This window comes from Podarcis pityusensis (assembly GCF_964106645.2).
Source record: "Podarcis pityusensis genome assembly, chromosome: 13".
Classification (NCBI taxonomy): Eukaryota; Metazoa; Chordata; class Lepidosauria; order Squamata; family Lacertidae; genus Podarcis; species Podarcis pityusensis.
In genome coordinates, this window is record NC_138038.1 from 1,911,063 (window position 1) to 1,925,798 (window position 14,736).

General features: G+C 48.8%; 1 protein-coding gene across 1 annotated transcript in view; it reads left to right on the top strand.

The window, feature by feature from the left end:
* Positions 1–5,673: 5,673 nt before the first annotated feature.
* Positions 5,674–14,736, top strand: part of CORO1C (coronin 1C) — a 63,371-nt gene continuing 54,308 nt past the window's right edge. The window contains exon 1 of the mRNA XM_080976879.1: positions 5,674–5,697. The gene's annotated coding sequence lies outside the window, so the exon portion shown is untranslated. The remainder of the gene's footprint in view (positions 5,698–14,736) is intronic.

Sequence of the window (14,736 nt, forward strand, 5' to 3'; positions counted from 1 at the left end):
CGGGATGAGTCAGCTTTGTTTCCATCTCTCAGGGAGTCTGCCCTGTAAGAGCCCTACCAAATTTTGCCTTTAAAGGCGACCAGCCAGCCTTTGTCTCCAGGGCCTGGGTGAGGTTTTTTGGAACGCCTGAAATTGTCCTCATGCTGGAAGGAAAGAAACTCTCAGTGTTTATCTTAGCCAAGGATTGCCCTGTGCTTTACCAGTCTCTTACTGACCATTTAAAAGTCATCAGCTGAAATGAGGAATGCTTTTAATTACCGTTTGGAGTCGACATGTTTCTGGGCTTTGGCCAGCTGCACAGGCTGCTCTTTGCTGTTGTTCCACAGAGCAAGTAGCCCCCTTTGGTGTGTGTTGACCTTCGCCTAGCGGGGTGAAGACCTGGGGGTGGAGAGAAGCAGAGCAGAAGGTCAGTGCAGGCTCTGCAAGCACAAAATCCCAGGTTTGATCCCTGCTGACATCGGCTGTTAATGTAAGAACCTGAGAAGAGCCCGCTGGATGAGGCCAGTGGCCCACCTAGTCCAGCATCCTGTTTCCACCAGATCCCTATTGTGGAAAACCAGCAAGCAGCACCCGAGCCCAAGAGCCCTCTTCCCTCCTACGGTTTCCAGCAACTCGCATTCAGAAGCATCAATGCCTCCCAACTGGAGGCGAAGCAGAGCCATCGTGGCAAGTAGCCATTGGTGGCCTCTACCAATACTGTAAAAGCCATCCAGGCTGGTGGCCATCACTGCCTCCTGGGGGAGCCATGCCCCGTAGCTTAACGGCAGGAAGAAAACTTCATTTATCTGTCCTGAATCTTCCAATTTTCAGCTTCATTTGATATACATGAGTTCTAGTGTTATGGGGGGAGGGATTATCTGTCCACCTTCTCCATGCCAGGCAAAAATCATGTCGCCTCCCACTCACCATTTCTCTAAACTAAAAAGTCCCAAACGAAAGGAAGCCTTCATGAGTCTTTCATTTAAAAAAACAAAACCAAAACAGATTTCTAAATAAACCTTGATTCAAGGGTTCTTCTGTAATCCCCAGAAATAGTCGATGCAGAAGCTAGTCGAACTTTTGCATCATTGAAGGCATTTTTTCTTTTGTTTTGTTTTGCACTGGGGAGCAAAAACACCGTTCTCACCAGCCATTGTTAGTCAGCATCATAAAACCTAGGATATTCCATGTATCCAACTGCTGGCAAGTTTTATTCTGTGTGTGTGTGCAACAGATTGAGAGTTTATATCCTGTTATGAAGGTTTCCATGGCAAAGCCAGGCAACAATCAGCAGCCAAATATGTTTTAGTTGACTGGGCAGAGAGGGACTTTTTCCCTCTCCTCCTCTTGTTCTTGAACTGATCAAGGGAGAATTAGCCCACAAACTCTTGTTGGGGTCTTGCACTACTTGGGCTCCAGCTGATGCAGAAGTATTGCTGACACTTCTGGGGGTGTCCCAGTGCCCTCCCCAAGCAGCAGCAAGTGCAGCAACACCATCCTGTTAACACCCCCCCTGCAGGGATGGCCAGCTGGTGCCTCCTGGAACCATTTAAAATTCACTTATTGATCTATAATATACATAGCAATGCAATTCAGCAATAATCTTAGAGTGCTTTTTAACAATGAAATACAGTAATAAAATAATTTGAAAGCAATGAAACATGCAAGAAAAAAACCTGACACATTATCAGCATCCCTCAGTCCTTAAAGGGCTCTGGACAGGAAACAGGCAGAATGCCACAAGGTATTACCCGCCTCCCCTCAGAAAGCTGCCTTAGACATTTTGATTTATTGTCATGGTTTTATTTTCTTTCTTTTTTAAAAAGACTGTTGTGTCATTTATTATATACATTTCATGTGAGGATGTGAGGGCGATCTGGCTGCGACATCTGTCACCCCATTGATCGCCAGGGTTGATTTGGCTGATCTGGCTGGCTAGACGGGTGTCTCCTTCCTCCATCACCGCTCCATGTGCGTCCCTCCCGAAGCTGCGCGCTCGGTGGAAGAGGACGACCATCCCAGATAGAAGGAGTGTACCGTTCTTCGGTCAAGGGTATACGATAGCTGCGCTCCCCTGCTAGAACCTCCAAACAAGCTCATAGGCTGCCTTATTCATTGTTCCATAGGCTGCTGCTTCTTCCTCTTCAGACTTTCTGTTCTACATATTGCTGAAGTGCGAAACCCATTTGGCCGTGGGGGTTTGGTCCTCTACCATCAGTCATGTTTGCTTCAGTCCCTGTGCCAAGGCCCCATAAATATTTGTCATTCTTCCTGATAATGGCTTGCCCAATATCTTTCCAAAATGTATTAGCATAACACGCCTTTTTCCTTCTCAAGACGTTCTTATGTGCACTTTGCTGGGCTAAGAAACTCCTAATTTGATCACCAGATTTGTCTGTCCTTAAAAGATCTAGCTGATTTTGCTTTCTGCACTCTGCGTCAAACCAAGACAGTATTGGAAATTTTGTATTTTACCAAATAGGGCCTGCTACAAACTAAGAGAGGCTCATACAACAAAAATATAATATTTAGAATATATTGGACCCCATTACATTTGTTTTAAAAAGGGCTATCTAAGGTATCTAACTGTTGGAGATGCAATAGGGATAATGCTTCTCTAAAACATATGTTTTTTCTTTGTCCTATATTGAAAGATTTTTGGCAGAAGGTAACTGAAACTATCAACAGAACTGTATGGAATAAGCTTACATTTACAGAGTAAAATATCCTTTTGAATTATATACCCAGTACATGGAACCTTACAAAAGGACACTATGAATGGACTCTCCGTGCCCTTAACTAAACCAAAAAGACGTATTGATGAATTTGAAAAATAAAAATGTGGCGGCTCCCTTCTACGATTGGATTGAAGACGTATACAAACTTGCAACATATGAACATATGGGCAATCTAGCCAGAAGATATTTGTATTTTGATGAGTTTTGCCCTCTTCCTGCCCCCTGTTCCTTCATTTTCCTCCTCTCTAAGCTCTTTGATGGCTGAAGAACAGCCTTTAATTTCCTAGTTCTAATCTGCTGGAAGGAAGTGATAGCGCTGGGTACCCTCACCTTATCTGATGTTAGACATTGTTTGAAGAAAGTGAGGCACTGGGAGAGGGGGCTCATGAGTAATCTGTAGGCAGTCAGGCAAGCCACACAGGTTAGCTATCTATAAATCGGATGATGTTGGGCATAGTTTTGGGAGAAGCGCCGGCTCCCTCGGCCAGTAAAGAGAGATGAGCGCCGCAACCCCAGAGTCGGTCATGACTGGACCTAATGGTCAGGGGTCCCTTTACCTTTACATGCACAAACTGATGGCCAGAGGGTCGTGCAAAAACTGAAGACTGCCTGGGGGTGTCACTTTGCCACTTCTTGAGGGCTTCCCAGTGGCAGATAGAAGTGCTTGCTTGGTAATGGATATAATGCTTGCTGTTTAGAATAAAATCTTTAAAATCTTCTCACTCACTCGTGTTTGTATTGCCTCTGAATCTCATTTTAAAAGAACCACCTTCCATTTGGCAAGGCAACAACTTTCATATAAACACAGGTATTTTCGGTACAGAGATTCTGAGAGAGCAGAAAAGACTTTTTATGTATGCTGGGCCAGAATACTACTGGCCCAGAGATGGAAAGAAGGTAAAGTTCCAACCAGAGGAATGGTTGATGAAGGTGATGGACTACGCTGAAACGGCAAAATTGACCGGGAAAATCAGAGACCAGGATAAGAAGAAGTTTAGGAAGGAATGGGAAAAATTTATAGTCTATCTAAGAGAACATTATAAACAAAAACTTTGGCAGGATTAGAGTAATACTTGTAAAAGACAAAATATAATGGAAAAAGTTAATAATAGATACTGTACTGGCCTGAATATAAGCCTCACTTTCCCCAAAAATTCCGACTGTGAAAAGTTAAAGTGCATCTTAAATTCACAACCTTACAAAGATTGGCTTTTACAATAGCGCTGCTAAAACAGACCTATGGTAAAACAGAACGGGTGTGAGTGCCTGCAGAATTTTAAGGGTATTTTAAGGGCTTATATTCAGGTATTGTCTTTTCTCCCCCCTCCCCCCAAATTTTAAAGGTGCGGCTTATATTTGAGTGTGGCTTATATTTGGGCCAATACGGTATAACAAATTGGGGGGGGGGGGGATAAGCTGAGAGAAAAGGGATTGACAATGAAACCAGAGAAGTGGGGGGGGGGGAGTCAAGGGATTCTGAGAATCCTAAATGTGAAGGTGAATGATATGTTTAAATTGAAATTTGTCATGTAAAACAATAAAAATATTTTATAAAAAAAAGAAGATGCTAAGGCCCTTGACCAAGGAACTGGTTGAGCTGGGTTAGCAAGATTCCTTGTTTATTGATTCTAGTTTCATATTCACAGGACCATAGGTTTGGAAGAGAACCAGGGGTGTCATCCAGACTGACTCCACCGCCAACGCCATAGCAATACTCTGCTTTAGGGTTTGGAGTCATCTCCAAACTGCTTTAGCTAAGCAAGTGAAGGCTTTAGGAAGGTGCGAAAGAAGAGTCTCGCCCCTCCTTAGACCCCCCCCAAAGCACCTCCAAATATTGCGGTGAGGCATTTTTCATTCCAAGCTGACTAAAGTGCTGAGCAGGAGCTGGGGAGGCACTGAGGCGCATTGCTGCAAGACCCTGCTTGTCATCGCCATCACGTCCCATGAAGAGGGAAGGGGGGGGTCCTCTGCTTGCTGGGCCCAGCCCAGATGCAGACCTGGGGGCCAGAGAACCAGCCTGGCTTCCCCAAACAGCAGCAGCCTGACCCCCTGCCAAGACTCTTGTGTTTCTGCTCTGTCCCTGCAAGGGAGTCTTGGAAGCCTCATACCTAGCAAGCCATAAAAGGCAAGGAGTGGAGGGAGGCCTGGGGGGGGGGGTCTGGACAGCAGCCATTGCACACAGCCCTGCCCCCTCGTGGGCTGAAGGTGTCGAGCACCGAACCAGCTGATCTTTGGAGCTTTAACAACAACAACAACAACAACACTCTCCTTTGGGGGAGATTTAAAGGACTTTATTATCAGCAGAGCCTTGCTCCAAAGGGATGACACTGCAGGAAAGGCTTTGCAAATGCTCAGCATTTTTCCTCGTAAGTGTGGCATCCATGAGGAATCTTATTTCCAAGGCTGCTGCCAGGCTGTTTGATTATCTCCTGTACACTTTTGATGGCACAGCCATTTGCTTAGCAGTAACACATCTCTGCAACACAGTTCCCGGCTCAATCTCCCTCCTTGCCTGAAAAATGCCTTCTCCCCCCTCCTCCTGATCACTGGAAGCCAGAGTAAGGTGCAATCTTACACTGCCTATGTGACACACCATCTAAGGAAGGAGTGTCTGCGTAAAAGGGGATTGGGACAAGGGAGGTCATCTTTAAAAATCAAACAAACCAGAACTACCTAGCCGGAAGGGCGCCCATGTGTGGGCTCCTCTGCTTTTCAGTCTTTCCAAAAAGCCACGGGCAGAGGGCCAGTTTCAGATGTGTAGAGATCTAACCATCTTACCATAAATGACTGCAAAGGGAGGGCTGTGAATCGTCATCCTGAGGTTGGTCTCAAAAGACAAATCACTGGGAATCGCTGGAAAAGCTTCTTGCAACCTGCTCTCGGGAAGGAGAAAGGCATTTGCTAGAATGTAATGCAGCCTTTCAAGAAAGAAGTTTGCAGCTTGGAATCCACTGGACTTTTGGATGTGTCTTTTGCTCAGGTGGGGGAAAAAAATCCATGTTGTGCATTTTCTTTTAGTATATTTGTGTGTCCTGTTCTGGTAGAGAAACGCATGCTGTGACTCTCCAAGGGGTGACCCGCCCTGGATGTTGTTAATGTTGATAATAGAGCTTCTGATGATCCACAGAGAGATGTTTCCAAGCTACTGTCCCCCTTCGCCCCACCAAAAATAGAAGGGAAGCTGATGCGGAGGATTCTGAACTGAATGACATTTGGGGAACCGACGTTGTTGGGGTCTTGTCTGCACAGGCATTGCCCCAGGCAATCCAGGGGGTGTGCTGCTTGCCATGGAAGCCCCTGCGTGGCAGCACTCGGGGTATTCACTCGACAGCAAGAGCATCACAAAAAGGAAAGAGGCTCCCCACACCAGGGAAACGTCAAAGGTGAAATGTGATGGCTTTGTTTTGGCAACGGATGAGCAAATGGTGTGTGAGGGGACCAGGCCCAGGGATGGAGTCTGTGGAGTTCATGTCTCCACAAGACACCTGCAGATGAAGAGAGCCACAGGTGAGGCAGCTTCCAGGGGGCAGCTGGCAGGGGAGCCCCTCCTCTCTGCGCCACACATGGCCATGCAGGCGCATGGGAAGGGCCTGGAAAGTCCAGCCTCTATGCAGGTGCTCCAGAGGCAGCACTCAGAAGACGCAGAAGGCAGGAAGACCACGGCTCTCTGGTATAGGCTAGAGGAAAGCAAGCACAGCATCATGACCCAAGAGGGCGAAACCCACCCATTTGACTTTCCAGAATCTGAAAGGAAAAGGGAAATGACAGCGTGCAGTTGGCCACTGGTTCAAATAAATAACTTTGGCAGTCAAGGAAGTTTAGGAAGGGAGGCTGTGAGGGCAGATATGACTAGCACTTTCCAGGGGGTGTTGAGGAGGCAGCTGACACGCTCAGATTCAGAGAGCAGCGCTGAGAACCGGCAAGTGAATAAGCTGATGCTGAACTCCCCTGGCGAGGAAACCAAGGCTGGCTTCCTGAGTTCCCTGGATTCTCCAGAGGAGCCAAGAAATGGAGAGATGGAAGGCCCTCCGCTACAAAACCATGGGGGAACCGGAGGCCCACTGATTGCTCTTCCCAATGGGCAAAGTGGAGACCACATGCAGATGGCAAGCTGCGCCTCTTGGCCTGAGAGAGCAGCAATCAGCTGCAGTCATGTTACCCTGACTGGTGTAGAAGAGGCGGCAAGGGAGGTTCGTGGGAGCGATAAGGGAGCCAAGGGCCTTGAGGTAAAGTTGCTGGCAGCTTCAAACCTTGCTTTGGTTTGGGGGGAGGCTGAAAGACATCCCAGGGAGAGGAGCCAGCCCTGCAAGAGTGGGGAAGACCTTGGGGCCTGCAATGAACTGGGCTTTGAGTCAAACAGCCAAGCAGGTGGCTTGCCAAGCCCTGGGGAAGAGGCAGAAGCAGCAGAGAACCTCAAGCCCACGGCAGCCACGGCAGTCATGGTGGTGACCCTGCAAAACCCCTCTCACAGGACCAGCGAAAGTGGCAGAAGCAAAACGACTGGAGGAAAGCCTCCAGAAAATGGGGAATGTTGTTGGCTGCAGGAACAAAGGAAGACTAAACAAGAGGATGAAAAAGCCCTCAGAGTGGCAGACATGAAGAAGACGTTTGAGAAGCGGAAGCCGGCAGGGGAGAAGGCTGCCCCACCTGCTCGGAAAGGTGAGACAGGGGTACTGTGACTGGGGCAGGATTGCCTATGTTTGCAGTGGCTAAGGAGGAGCATTTTTAAAAACTCTTGACCGCCATCTTGGTCTCAGAGCACAAGAACATGGAACAGGTAAGAGAGCATCTTATATTCAGATCGGCAGGTGTTCAAAGATTGCTGAAGTGGCACAGAGTTCTGCTTCAGAATGGATGTCCAGCAGCAGGAAGGAATAAATTAGTGTGTTGGGTCGGGAGAGAGAGAGGTTGTTTGTGTGCTTTGCCTGTGAAGTTGACCAGGAAAGAAAGCTGGGATCACTGATGTGAGTTAAATATCAAGGAAGGGAGAAAATAAATCAAATAAACCAGCAATACCAGAGTACTGCTTAAACCTGCAAAGGACTGGGAATTTCACAGGGCTGTGAAATTTTAGCACCTGGACTCGATGGCCTTTTGCCCTCCCCCATATTAGATCGGAGTATGTATTTCTTGGCTAACTGCAAGGGGGGGGGGTTCTTGCTCACTCTGCTGAACTGAGCCCAAGACTTTAGTCGTAAAACTCTGGCCTGATGACACCTGCCCTGCAGGCGGACAAGACCTCTGGCCCACTTTTCTACTATGTCTGGTGGACTCAGCAAGTGAGGCATTTTTATTTGTTTCAGCTGAGCAGCTGACTGCAAAGCTGCACCAAGTCCTTTTAGTCCCATGGCGTGACTCTTGAGTGCAGCTTCGACATAAGCATGTTGTGGGATGGACGGTCCTCCTCAGGCCAGCACATTTTTGTAGCATCCATGTAACTTAGCTGAGCTCAGTGGCAGAGCACCTGCTTTCCTGCAGAAGGTCCCTGGCTCCCCCCCCCATGGCACCTCCAGGGAGGGTGGGAGAGATCCCTGTTCCCCAAGAGCCCCTGCCAGCCAGTGCAGACAGTTCTGAGCTCAATGGACCAGTGGCCGGACTCAGCAGAAGGCAGCTTTCTGTATTTCTATAAAATGCCAGCCCATGTCCCTGCCTTCTGCATTTACCCTTTCCACAGAAAATCTGTTTAAAAAATCCATTGCTGACAGCCTGTTTGCAATACTAAGCCCCTGTGAAGGGATGGACTGCCTGCTTTCAACTAGAATTTCCCCAATGTGGTATTTATATAGCATCACACAGTTTGTAGCTGGGATGCTACAGATGTTCTATTATTCTGAGCATTTGATACTTGGGTTCTCATATGCAGAACTGGGTGCCCCCCCCCCTTCAGTTGCCTTGGTGATGAGAGGAGACAGCACATAGTGGTCTTGGGCAAAATTAGCAAAGGAATTTGCTGCCGCGCAGAGACATACCTCGGCTCCCTTGTGCCCCTGGAAAGGAGCTGCCTCAGAGCCCCTCCCTCTCTGCTGAGGCACCCAGAGCAGCAGGGGAGCCCCCCAGGGAGTGCGCAGGTGGGTGGACGGGCCCTAGGCACTCCAAGCTAGAGAGCGGATGCACGGTTTTTGTGCCCTCCTGGGCCTGCGCCCCTGGCAGGGGGCAACATAGCCAGCCCCCTAGGTATGCCCCTGCTGCCAGGAGAAATTGGTCTGACCCTGAAGGGCTCAGGTCAGAGGAATGGCCTTAAGGAAACTTTCTCCCAGTGTCAGGATGTGCCTGCACCCGTGTAACTGCTGATAACCAGTGTCCTGTGCCCACACCTTAAATCAGCCTTCCCCAATTTTGTGCCCTCCAGAGGCTTTGGACTACAGCTCTGTCAGCCCTGCCCATTGGCCACACTGGCTGGGGCAGATGGGAGCTGGGAATTCTAGGGCTCTTCTTAGGGTCTAATGACCCACAGCCCCTGCCTACGTGGACCAGCAGCTCCTCTGCAGTTTGAGACAGGAGTCTTTCCCTGGGTGTAGCCAGGATTTTTGTTAGTGGGAGCAGGCCTTTTGTTGGGGGGAGGAGAACCTCAGTTGGCTATGTATTTTTTTTTAATTTTTATTGATAGGGATAGCTGCCCCCCCCGGCTATGCCCATGAGTCTTTCCCCAAATCTACCAGACAACACCAGAGATTGAAGCCAGGACTTTGAACCCCTGCCACTGAGCTGTAGCCATTGAGCTGGCTGCTGGCTCTCCTCCGTGTTGGTGGTGGGGTGAGCTGGGGTGCCTGGGAGGGGGCAGAGTCAATGGATGTTGCATCCCTGGGAAATCCTCTTTCATCCTTTGTAATCCTCTGTTGCTGCCCTCTTGCAATGATAGGCATTTCATTGGTACATAAATGGCTAATATTCATGAATCACATGTGATTTTCCTACACCACCACCTCTTTTTAAAAGCTAGATCTCAGCCCTGATAGTACTCCAGTTCTATAGCTCCCCTTAATGGTCAAAAGCTGAATGCAACAGCAAGTCACACTACTGTAAATATGATTCTTGCTATCGATTTCCCTAACCCAATCTCCCTAGACATAGGAGAGGAAGGTACTGAAGGCCAGGGTCAGTGTCCGCCTGAAAGAGATAACGACTCCAGCAAATATAAGCCAATTTTGGGGGGGATTTTGCTTATTTTAAATCTAATTTTGAAACGTTATATAGGCACTACTGTAGTCCAAGACCTCGTAAGTGGCTCCCAGAATTAACACAATTAAAGGTAGTTGCCATGCAGATGACAGGCCCCCAAATGGAACTGCTGCGGGGGTTCTTCACAACTCCAAACCAGAGAGCCTTGAACAAGGGCTGAAGAGGTTTTTGCTTTGCAGTCAGATCAGCTGCAGTATACAGGAGGCCTATGAACTGCTGATCTTACTGAACCCCCTGACCGTGGTCCTCCTCTCGCGGCTCAGAAGGGAGGAAGTCCAAGGCAAGCCCTGCCCGGCTGCAGAAAGGGCAAGCCCAGGGATGGAGCAGCTCCAAAGGCCAAAGGCAGCTTAGGAAGACTTAGGGATTTTGGAGTGGCAATGTACACGATGCCATCCCCTTTACCAATTTTTTTTAAAAAAATAATAATCTAAGAGTCTCTTTTAATTTTACCCCAACCCATCTTTCCAAAAGCACTGCTCTTTGCTGAATAACTACACATACTGTGCAGGACTAGAGCGCTAAAGGTCTTTACAAAAAACACAACCCCACAATATTTGAAATAGATTAAAACGTATCTACTGCTTAGAAATATTCATTTATGAACCATATTCCTGTGCCAGCCCCTCGCTCGAAGGGGCCCATACACGAGTCTGACTCGGACACGTGAGAATGGGGAGTTGCGTGTGCGAGCGCCGGGGGGGGGAGCGAGCGGGGAGGCGCGTGCCCGCGCCCGGCGCCTCTCCTCGCTTCCTCTCGCGCCGCGCCAGCCCCGCCCTTCTTCTTTCCAGCGAGAGACGCTGGTTGGACGCCTTCCGTCCCGCGCTGGGCGGCGATTGGCTGCCTCGCCTCTCCCCTCCGCGAGGGCGGGACATGAGGTTGGCTGAGGCGACGCGAGAGGGCGGGGCGGCGCAGGGCGCGGCGGGGCGTGGTCGGGGGCGGGGCGTGGGGGCGGTCCCGCCCCCTGGCGGCCGGTCTTCGCGCGTGTCCGTCAGTCAGTCGGAGTCGGGCCAGGAGGAAGGAGGCGCGCGGGCGGCGGCGGCGGCGGCGGCGGGCGAGGTAAGGGGAGGCGGACGCGTGTCCCTCGGGGGGGGGGGTCCTCGCTTCTTGGGGCCCGGCCACGCGCGTCGCTCTTCGGGGGCCCCTTCCGAGAGGTCCGGGGGGGGGACCAGGCCCCCCGGGAAGGTCGGCGGGGCTGGCCCTTCCCCTCCCCCGCCCCCCAGGTTGCCCTCCTGCCTCCCAAGGAAACGTCCATGACTTTCTGTCTTCCTGCAGATTCAAGCGCCTGTAGGGAGTCAACAAAACAATGCATTTTTGTTTGCGCTTAAAGAACAGCAGATTATTGGTATGGCATATGTGGGTCTCATGGGGGAGGCTAAAAAAAAAAAAAGACATTTGCATCTTCCTCATTAAAAAAAATGCTGCATGTCTGATACACAAAATATGCTTTTATAAATCTGTAACTGCAGGTGAGAGCATGCCAGGTTTGAAATTGGAGAAGGGAAGTGGAGGTTTGTAATTGTCAGGTGGTCCGAGTGGTTATGTTCAAATAATTTCCATCTTTTGACTCAAAGGGCTCTTGAAGCAGCTTATGTAAGCCGCAGTGAGATGCCATTTAAAAGAGCGGGGGGGGGGGAAGAGCCTGGGCTTCTTTGGAAACAGAGGTGTCTTGAGGGTGTCGGGTTTAGTGGGATGTGGGGGCTGCCGATGTGGGGTTAGGATGAGAGGCCTGGGGGTTGTGTGAGCGGTCATGGTGAGACCGAGGATGGGCGAGAAGGGAAGGCATGTGGGGTGACTGGGGAGGAAGAGCTGCAAGGGATGAACTGAGGAGGACAGAAAGGTTTGTTCATGTGAGAGACGACTCAAGGTGCTAAGTCCAGGCAGCCCAGGAAGCTGATAAACGGTGGTGGGAAGCTGTCCAGTTTGGGGAGGGAGGTGTTTTGTGGGGGGGGGGGGCGGGTTGTCAGCAGGGTGTAGTTGAGACTTGGGTGCTGGTGACGGAGGAGGGACTTGGGTGTGTTGCTTTATGGCAGCAGATAATTGAGGAGGGAGGGGAGGGTTAGGTCATGGGGAGAGCCAGTTGCTGGTTAGGGCAGGCTGCTCCCCAAGCTGCAGGCAGGTGTTTGGTGCTCTGTTGCAAATTGTGGGGAGGTCAGGGGAACAAGAAGGATGTCCATGTATAAGGGGCTGCCGGTGTTTGGGGTGGGGTATGTCTCCCTGTGATGGTTGAGGGAGAGCAGCGCAGCAGCAGTGCTTAAAAAGGAATTCTCAAGGAAATCTGCTTTTCTGTTTGGGGAAATTGTGCATGTACAATTTTTACAGCTGAATACTGGGAAATCATGGGTTAAATGAAGTGTAAAGAGAAATTTTAGGAACTCTGAAGAGGGTTTCATAATGGCTGTCTTCTGTAGATAGGATTCCTTCTAAAGGAGGAAGCTGTCACATACTGCTCGGCAACCCTGGAGAGAGGCTTTCAGTCAGATAAAAGTCTCCTTCAAATACCTCACAGAAGAATACAGCAGTATATTCTGTATGTGGGGGAAGTGTTTTTAGAAGATAGCAGTAAATGCCTTCAGTTGGCATGGGATACCTCTTGCAGGGCTGGACTAGGCAGCTGAGTCTGCTGCTCAAAGAATGGACATCTTTTGCCGAGAAGAAGCCTGTCGAGGTGCAAACTGTAATTCTTCCTCAGTATTGCACATTTTATGACTAAGAATAATGTGAGCACTTCTGTGTGGGATGGAATGCAGTTCTTTTGTTCTTTAGATTGTTGACTATTTTTGAGGAGGGGGAAATATTAGTCAGTTGCATACAATGTGTGTGGCATGCAGTGGACATGATGTCTAAGAAGAAGGGGGAAGGGTAGATGACTGTGCCTGCCATGCATGCTAGGGCTGTAAGTCCAGTGGAGTTCAGCAGGTCATAATTCATAGAATCAGAATTGCAGCATTGGAAGGGACACCAAGGAACCTCAACTAGATCATACATGACAGGTGGCCATCTACCTCTGCTTGTAAACCTCCAAGGAAGGAAAGTCCACCACCTCTCGTGGGAGTCTTTTCCACTACTGAACAGCTCTTACTGTCAGTCAAAATAGCCTTTCATGTAACTTGAATCAATTGGTTTGGGTCCTACCCTCTGGAGCAGGAGAAAACAAGCTTGCTCCATGTGACAGCCCTTTCAATATTTGAAGATGTCTATCATATCTGTTCTCAGTCTCTTCTTCTTCAGGCTAAGCATTCCCAACTCCCTCAGCTGTTCCTAAGGCTTGGTTTCCAGACACTTGATCATCTTGGTCACCCTCCTCTGCACACGTTCCAGCTTGTCAATATCCTTCTTAAATTGTGGCACCCAGAACGGGGCACAATATTCTGGGTGTGGTCTAACCATAGAATGGTACTATGATTTCCCTTGATGGGAACATTCTGTTGATGTAGCCTAGAATAGCATTAGCTTTTTTTGCTGCCGCATAACGCTGTTGACTCATGTTCAACTTGTGGTCTGCTAAGACCCCTAGATCTTTTTCACATGTACTGCTAGTAAGCCAGATGTTCCCCATTTTATATTTGTGCAGCAGGTTCTTCCTGCTTAAGTGTAGAACCTTACAGTTGTCCCTATTGAAATGCCGCTCTCTCCTTGCCTTGCTTATCATGTTCACCATGTTGGGCATTACTCTCCTTTTGGGTGAAGACAGAGGTAAAGTAGCTGTTGAGCATTTCTGCCTCTGTCTCACAGAAGCATTTCTTTGTCTTCAGACAAAGTAATCATGGGATTGTATTGTAAATTTACATAACTCTTAATTATTTGCATATTTTGGTTCTGCCTTTCTCTCCATGCCCTGTTTCCTTCTGTCAAAATGTCATTTGTAGGATCCTCAGGGTAGGGAGGGACGCGGGTGGTGCTGTGGGTTAAACCACAGAGCCTAGGACTTGCCGATCAGAAGGTCGTCGGTTCAAATCCCCACGGCGGGGTGAGCTCCTGTTGCTCGGTCCCAGCTCCTGCCAACCTAGCAGTTCGAAAGCACGTCAAAGTGCAAGTAGATAAATAGGTGTTTCCTGCTCGGCAGGGGGTTGGACTCGATGGCCCTTGTGGTCTCTTCCAACTCTATGATTCTATGATTCTAGGTACCGCTCCGGTGGGAAGGTAAACAGCATTTCCGTGCGCTGCTCTGGTTCGCCAGAAGCGGCTTAGTCATGCTGGCCACATGACCCAGAAGCTGTACGGGGGCTCCCTCGGCCAATAAAGTGAGGTGAGCACCGCAACCCCAGAGTCGGTCACGACTGGACCTAATGGTCAGGGGTCCCTTTACCTTTACCAGGGTAGGGACCTGCTTTTATGTTGTTCTTACCTTATTCACATGTTAATGGTAAGCCATAGACAATGGCCTACCATGAAGGACAACTTTGGCTTCTTTACTTTTCCTCGCTGGCATACAGGAGAGTCAGTTTCTACCTCAGAGTTATATCTGAAGCAGGGATTGTGGATTGTTTTGCTCCAATGAAATCTCAGTCTGTAGCTAAGGTTTGTTCATTGCTTACTGATTGCTATTTTTTATTACATTATTTATTTATACTTATTGTAAGTCATACTTTTAATGAGAAATAAGCTCAGAACGACGTACAATGTAATACAAAAATTAAAACCAAATAAAAACAAAAACTTATACATATATAGATATATATAACAGTCAAATACATCCCACCCACTAAAGGAGGCCACAATATCTAAAACTCTCCTGAGCTAAAGGTCAAAAGTCCATTTAAAAAGAATCATTTTTGCCTGGCACCTAAACGTAGCCAATGATGGCACCAGGCAAGCCTCCCTGGGGAGAGCATTCCAAAAG